Genomic DNA, 8,644 nt, shown 5'->3' with positions numbered 1-8,644 from the left:
AACGACTACATTTATGCTACCTTCTTAGATGGAATAATTGGATGAGTTTTAATCTTTAGTTCTTCAAATATTAAATGAATTAAATATTCTTTTAATTCTTCAAGAATTATAGATTTTTGACATATGACAAGATCAGACATCTCTTATCCTGTCAAAAACCCCAAAATAAAATACCTTGATTCTTTACTCAAAAGGCCAGATTTGGACATTACCTCCCTTTGAAACTTTTGAACATTGCCTTTATCTTTTAGATACACAAAGAGTCATATCTATGCCCTTATTTGAATCAATAAAGTCACACCATTGTCTTTTTAGACTCAAAATTGACATTTTTATACCATTAACAACTAAGGCATTGAGTTGTTCATTTGAGAATGAACTTTCTTCTAAGACATAACTTGGGACATCTCACATGTAGCCTGAACATTGAGACATGTTGGGAGCAAGAAGAAGAAAGAAGAATTCATTAGAAATAATTCTATCATGCATTAATTACACTGTTTTCATGTGAATAAAATTAATCCTGAAAATCTATCCCCCTGGGGATACCTTTTCTATGAGGACCTTTGTGTATGAGATAATGAACATCTTTGTTTTGTTTATCCTTATATGTATATATATATATATATATATATATATATATATATATATATATATATATATATATATATATATATATATATCTTGTTGTCCCTTTTTGAGCATATAATATTTTTTTCTCTGATTCAACCCTAACCAAGGTCACCCTCCACACTGGGGGGCAAGGTGGAGCAAGTCTGCTCACATGAGTGAAGACATCAAAGGTGAACTAAATGCCAAGTGCAAAGATCAAATCAAAGCATAAAGAAAAGCAAAGAACAAGAATCAAAAAGAAAAGAAGCAAAAATAAAATAAAGAAAGAAAAAGGGATAATAAGCACATGTAAAGATTTACTCGAGTCAAATGGCGCATCAAGCTTCAAACTATGAGATTGATCAAGCATAATTATTTCAGAATCACTTCACTCGAAGATCATAGAGCTTCAAGAGAGAGACACGTACGAGCAGATTCAAATTGAGCAAGATAGGATTGAAGACATCAAAATGACTTGATCCTTGGTTCAATCACCCTAAAACAGTTGTTTTGACCTTTTATCCCTTTATTTCATAACCATGAACCATGGCCGACATTATGTGCCTTAAAAAGTCCCTTCTAATTATACATGGATTTCTAAACAGAAGAGACTATCTTCAGATTTCATCTCACACATCAGGATTAATTTTTTTTTGCAAAAGGTTTTCTAAAATCTTTAATGTATGATAGAGAAAAATAAAAAAGGGGGGTTCAAGACGTAAATTCTGAATGAAGTCTTGAAACCAAAGGAGGATTCGAGTTGAAAACCTGAAAAGGTGGCTCGAATGTAAAAATTATGCAGCTGAGGCGATCGCACAAATTCCTTGATAAGGCATTGCACAATGCATGACCATGAGAGCTGTGAGCCGGCGAACACTTCCAGTAGATGAGCATACAAGCTACCCCATCAAACCATTGAGCATCAAATAAACAAAAATGACAAACCTTTGAGCAAACATAATAACCTGAGACTTTTTTATCATTTCCTTACTTAACCATTTCCCAAAGATAGCTTTGATCTTGACACTTGTCAAATAGCTATAATTTATTGAAGGATTAACAATATAATTAATTCTTTGATATCCAATGAACTCTAGTTTTATGATTCGTCTCCATTGTAAAACCTTGAAAGGGGCAATATTTTCAAAGCTTTTGATTAAACATTTTTCGAAACTCTTTCAGAACTTTGAAAATAAAAGAGAAAGAAAAACATTTTTTCAAACAAGACAATATCTCTAGAGTGGATCTTGGTAAATGACATGTGGCACTCAGACACAAAACTCATGCTTAGAATCAATGCTGAAGCAAGAAATGAGAGATAATGGGGGCAAGGTCGATTCCAAAGACAAGACCAGCAGACAAAAATTAGGCTCCATCCAAGGGATAAAGTAGAATTAATTCATGTTGCATGCATCTTAGACATACTTAAGCGCATCGCATTTATCATTTTAGCATACATAATTTTTTGCAGCTTTTTGAGTAAAGCTTCAACTTCAAGACGAAAGATACTCGATTCAAAAACACATTCAAAAGTTAACGGTGATTGCTCGACCTTACAGCGAAAGGGCGACTGTCTGATGACAAAACAACATTCCGAGTCTCGTTCAGAGTCAATTTCAACTTCACATCGAATGTTATTGAACTCGAAGTGACACAATTTGTTTGAAATTAGATTTCAACTCCACGACGGAGGATATCCAACTCAAAACCAACTTTATCAAGATTGGATTTCAACTTCACGATGAAAGATATCTAATTCAAATCTTAACTTCATGGCAAATGGGCTTCCCAGTTTCATTCAGAGCCAATTTTAACTTCACGGCGAAGGATATTGGACTCGAAACAATACAAGCTTGGATTTAAACTTCACGATGAAGGATATTCAAGTCAAGGCTCAACTCCACAACGACGGGGCCATCCACGATTTCAACTTCACGACGAAGGATATTGTGCCAACTCTAGATTGAATTTCAACTTCACGACGAAGGATATCCAATTCAAAGCTCAACTTCACGGCGAAGGGGCTTTCCAGTTTCATTCAGCCCCAATTTCAACTTCACGATGAATGATATCCAATTCGAGGCTCAACTTCATAATGAAGGGTCATCCACGATTTCAACTTCACGACAAAGGATATCTAATTCGAGGCTCAACTTCACAACGAATGGGCCATCCACGATTTCAACTTCACGACGAATGATATCGTGCCCATAACCAAAGATTGGATTTCGATTTCATGACGAAAGATATCCAATTCAAAGCTCAACTTCACAATGAAGGAGCCATTCATGATTTCAACTTCACGACGAAGGATATCGTGCCCACAAGCAACATCCATCTCTTGATTGGATTTTAACTTCACAACGAAGGATATCCAATTTAAAGCTCAACTTCACAGCAAAACAACCATCTACTATTTCAACTTCACAACGAAGGATATCGTACCCTAAATATTGACCCAACTTCACGACGAAGGATTCATCTATGACACAGCAACACTGACATCTTCAAGTCAAGTTTCAACTTCACGATGAAGTATCTTGGGCTAGAAGACAATCCAGGAGCTACTTCCTAATACTTTGAGCTAGGTTTCAACTTCACAACAAAGGATATCCAACCTAAAGTCAACTTTGAAGCTATACAAGATTGGATTTCAACTTCCCGACGAAGGATATCCAACTTAAAGCTCAACTTCACGACGAAAGAGCCACTCACGATTTTAACTTCACGAAGAAGGATATTGTGCCCGATGAATTAACTTAGTGTCACAGCAACCATGTAACACCCCCAACCCATACCCGACCCGGATATGAGTCAGAGATACTACATTGACTTTAAAACACAACTCTTAATAAATAATAGTAAAATATTTGAACAAGTATTAAGAAAATATAATAATATACATACTGTAATATAAGTTTACCAAAATATTCAGAGCATACACAACTTAACCCTTTAATTACATGCCAACTGCTATTTACATAACAAAATGACCTACTGATTAAGTTGCTTCTGATATGATGGTTGCAGGAGTAATACTGTCAAGCTGCTTCACATGTCTCGTCTAATTCCTCGGATCCTACGTGTGAAACACTCACACGCTAAGTCATCGACTTAGTGAGGCAATAATAATAACAAGGCAATGTAATGTAATGAAAATGTCAGGATCATATGAGATGAGATGCAAACATGTACTTAATCAATGTAGTATACTTCATCAATATCCATACCTGTAAGCGTATGACTGTAACATTCATGAATCTGTATTAATAAGTTTATTGGCCCATGATAGCATATTGAGAACCTAAGGTATCGGAGTAATATGAGGTTGTGCACTATGCTGTCACCACAGCTCGTATAAATGCACCGAAGTGCCCCGTAGAATTGCACCGTAGTGCCATATAATGATGTCCATAAGGACCACATAGAATTCCTTAAGAATCATATACATATACTATGGATCAAGTATGTGTCTTTCAAGACTTCACACATGTTCCAAAGGATATACATATGTCCTAAAGAACCGCGTAGAATTGCACCGTAGTGCCATATAAGGATGTCCATAAGGACCACATAGAATTCCTTAAGAATCATATACATATACTAGGGATCAAGTATGTGTCTTTCAAGACTTCACACATGTTCCAAAGGATATACATATGTCCTAAAGAACCGCGTAGACCCTCTACCCTTGGCATGCCAACTATACCTATAGTTCTCATCTACATAACATGGGCTTTTACATTTAACGTAGTCTATATCGCGTAGACATGTAATTTCTTACCTTTTCACATATCTCATAATTTTTCCCACATATTCATGTCATATAATGCATTTTATATGAACTCATGTCATGTCTCATAATACAAAATATGCTCATGTATCAAGATATAAAATCTAGACTTATCACAAGTCTAGAATGTAGGATATTTCTATAATCATGCTATGCATATGCACTCACCTATACTTCTTTGCCTTTTCCTCAATCGATCCTACTTGTAGATTGTTCCCGAACTCGAGTAGGCTCGGTATCTACATAAACATAATTTTCAAGATGATTATCAGATGTCTATGTCTTGAAATTAAGCTTTAATAGCTTACTAATTTAAGAAATTAATAGCTTAGTCTTTCTTTCTTTTCTTCTCTTTTTTTTTCTCATGGGGGAATCGGTTCCCCCCTGGGGGTATCGGTTCCCCTCTAGCATTCTGGAATTTCATATCCGTCGAGGGGGTATCGGTTCCCCCCTGGGGGTATCGATTCCCCTCTAGCATTCTGGAAATTCATATTCGTTGAGGGGGTATCGGTTCCCCTTGAATGGGTACCGATTCCCCTAACCCAGAAATCCTATTTTGAGCCCGGAAATCATCTCATTTCAGCTCAAACATACCTATTTCAATCCCTTTAATACTCTTAGCTCTCATATACTTACTTAAACTAATTATTATCCATTCAATACCTCTAAAACTAAGAAAACTACTCATCCATATAGAATTGAAGAATCTTACTCCAATTCCAACTTGTTCTAATTTCAATTCTATTACTTCATACTTCTTAATTATCTTATTGACAAGTCAAAAATCTTATTCAAACATCAAAAACCCATCCATATCAAAATTTCATCTAAAAACTCATTTTCCAAATCTATCTCTAAAACACTCATCTTGTTGTCTTAATGTCATATAAGCTTTCCTTTAGCTTATATAACATCCCAACTTTCATTTCCAATCTTAAAAATCAAAGAAACTACCAAGGTTCAGATTCTTACCTTTACTTGCAAGCTCCACGTTTGGAGAAGGAATAGAAGAAGATAAGAAAGAAGGAAGAAGAAATGAGAGAATTCTGGAAACCTAATGCCCACGTGGATTCTAATATAATCCCCAAGGAATATTTAATTATTTCATTTACTCAATTACTCTTTTACCCTCTTAATTCCCCTTCTTTATAATTCAATCCTACACCAAATAACTCAATTAAATCATTACACTCTTCCATCATTTTACTTAAATCACCAAATGTTGAAACTTTGCAAATTAATCACTAACCCGGCATGGAGGATGTTACAAACCATGCCATACACAGATTTGACTTCCTTAAGTTAACGATTAGATCTTCTGAAAGGATTTCTTTAACATGCAGAAATAAGCAGATTATCTAAAACCTTTGAGATTGTTTCTTTTGAAACAAATTTTATCTCTCTAGAGACAGTTTCTCTTGAAACATAAAAACATTGAGATTGTTTCCCTAGAAACATATTTTGTCTCTCCTGAGACAGTTTCCCTTGAAACATATTTTGTCTCACTTGAGACCGTTTCTCTTGAAACAAATATTTATGAAACACCAAACTTTGAGATTGTTTCCCTTAAAACATGTTTTAGTTTCCTTGAGATCGTTTGAGATGTTTCTCTTGAAACAAATCCCATTTTCTTTGAGATCGTTTCTCATAAAACAACAACCAAACTTTGAGATGTTTCTCTTGAAATAAATCCTATTATTTTTTAGATCTTTTATCATGAAACAACAAATATCTTTGAGATCGTTTCCCTTGAAATAAATTTTGTCTCTTTTGAGACAACTTCTCTTGAAGCATCATCTGTGAGTTGGTTTCTCTTGAAACCACTATCCCTAAAGATGACCTACCATCCTCATCACGTAGGAACCATGTCATCCCTTAACCAGATCTCCTCATCACGTAAGAGCTGTGTCATCATCCTTTAAGATAACAAGCCGTCCTCGTCACTTAAGAACCGTGTTATCATCCCTAAAGATGGCCTGCCATCCTCATCACGTAGGAATCCTGTCATCCCTTGAACAGATATCCTCATCACATTGGAGCCGTGTCATCATCCTTTAAGATAACCAGTTATCCTCATCACGTAGGAACCGTGTTATCATCCTTAGACGACCTGAACTCTTCATCACGTATGAGCAGTGTCGTCCTCCAAATCAAACATTATAAAGTCTTAAAACAAAAAATATGATCGGACAAAAACTGGTTGTCTTTTTCGTTTTCTCCCTATTCTTGTTAACACAAGAATGTGAAAGAGGGGCAGCTGTAGACACTCGTTTTAGACCAAGCTTAAAAATATTATATTATTATTATTATATTATATTATTATTATTATTAATTATATTACATATATTTTGTAGGCCCAACTAATGACCCAAATGAGGCCCAATTGTCTGAGCCCAATTACATCAATTCAAGACAAGCCCAGACCCGATTAGAGCTGAACCTACCCGGAATCCAGATCCAACCAACCCGACTCGCCTACTTTAATCAACTTGCTGCCACTGCTGCCCCAGAACACTAATGTTTGTTTCCTGCCAATGCCAACTCACAGAGAATAAAGATGCATGTGAGAAAGTATGATCACATTGCAAATTGCTATTTTTTATGTAAAAGCTATGTAAGAAAAAAGGCTATAAAAAGCCAAATGAAAATGTAAACAATTGGGGGGGACGGAATTCTCAGCAATAAAATTTTTTTCAGCACTAGAAATTTACGAGTAAAGAGGCATTTTTTCTGTTCGGTTTATCAGTTCAACTATTAGAATGCAATTCTAGAGTAGGGTCTAGTTTCTAATTAGTTTTGGTGTTATGTAAATTTGGTGATATCTAAAAAAATATAAAATAAGATAGGAGAGTTTCATATCCAATTCTAAAATTGAAAGCAAAAATTCCAAGGTATTATAGTAGGTTTTACGCTTTGTTTATTTGCTAACGTTTTAGAATATAGCTAAAAGACGATCAAATTTATAATTTCGTTCGTTGTTTTCATACAAATCTTATGATTGCTTGAAGAAAATAAATAGATAGGGGTTCGAAACTCACCTTGCTGCCAGTAGGTTCACCGGAGAGAAGGTAGAGTAGTAGATCGATTTTGGGGTTAAGGAACCACCGTCTATGGTGGTCTATCTTTGGCTTGGCTCTCGTACAAGGGTAGAGAGGTCGTTGAATGGGTTGTTGAGGTGCTGACCATGGTGTTCCCACTTCTTGGAGTCCATGTCGGAATAGAGTGACCACCCATGTAGGGTGGCCGAGGCAACAAAGCTTGGTTCGTTGGTGAGCTAGCTGCCGTGGGGTGGTGAGCAAAAGGAAGAGAAGAGATGTCAGGAATTTAAGATCGGGTAAAATAACAATTGGGGGAGAAGGAATAGACTTTATTTTTTTATTTTAGGGTAAATCGTGTTAAGGTCCTTGGACTATTAGCGTGTTCTACATTTAAGTCACCATATTCGTGGGTTAATTACGCACATTTCCTTTAAATATAGGAAACACATATTATTCTAGTCTCTAAGTTTAGGTTAAATCATTGTTTAGGTCCTTGTCTTGAGCCTAGGTAACGTTTGGAGCATTAAATCATGGGTAAACATCCTTTAGGTCCCTGTTATTCTTGTTGTGTTTTATTTAGATCACTAAAATTGGCCTTTTTGTTATTTATTTTAATTCGGGCTATATATCATTTTTTATTTTGTTTTAGTCATTTATATGTTTTATGTTATTTTATTTATGACATCCTGTTTTCATTTATTTTAATTTAGACCCCGAAGCATTAGTTATTTTATCATTGATTCTGATATCTTGTTTTTCTTATTTATTTCAGTTTAGTCATTTTGTTGTTGTTCTTGAACATGTTTTGGGTTGAATATTTTGTTTTCAATGTATAATTTCTAGTAAATTCACTATTTTAATCCTTTAATTTTCTATTTGTGCTATTTTGGTATTTTAAATTTTTTTATTTTTATTTTTTAATACTAACTCTTTGTCTTTGTTTGTTTTATTTTTTAACTTCATTTATGATTTTTTTAGGATAATTTTAATTGATCAAAAGGTAAATAATTATGATCGATTTTTTAAATTTTAAATTTTAATTTTCACAATTAAGACAACCGATAAATTAAATGGTACTGAAAGGGCAGTTCAAGGGTGCTAATCATTCCTTAACTGTAACCTACTCCCGAGCCCGACATATTTCTGGTAAAACGTAGATAAGGTAAGATGGTACCTGATAAACCTAAATATTTTTTAAATG

Source organism: Hibiscus syriacus, unplaced genomic scaffold (assembly GCF_006381635.1).
Source record: "Hibiscus syriacus cultivar Baekdansim isolate YM2019G1 unplaced genomic scaffold, ASM638163v2 tig00110429_pilon, whole genome shotgun sequence".
NCBI classification, from domain to species: Eukaryota; Viridiplantae; Streptophyta; class Magnoliopsida; order Malvales; family Malvaceae; genus Hibiscus; species Hibiscus syriacus.
Note: the sequence above shows the minus strand (reverse complement) of the source record.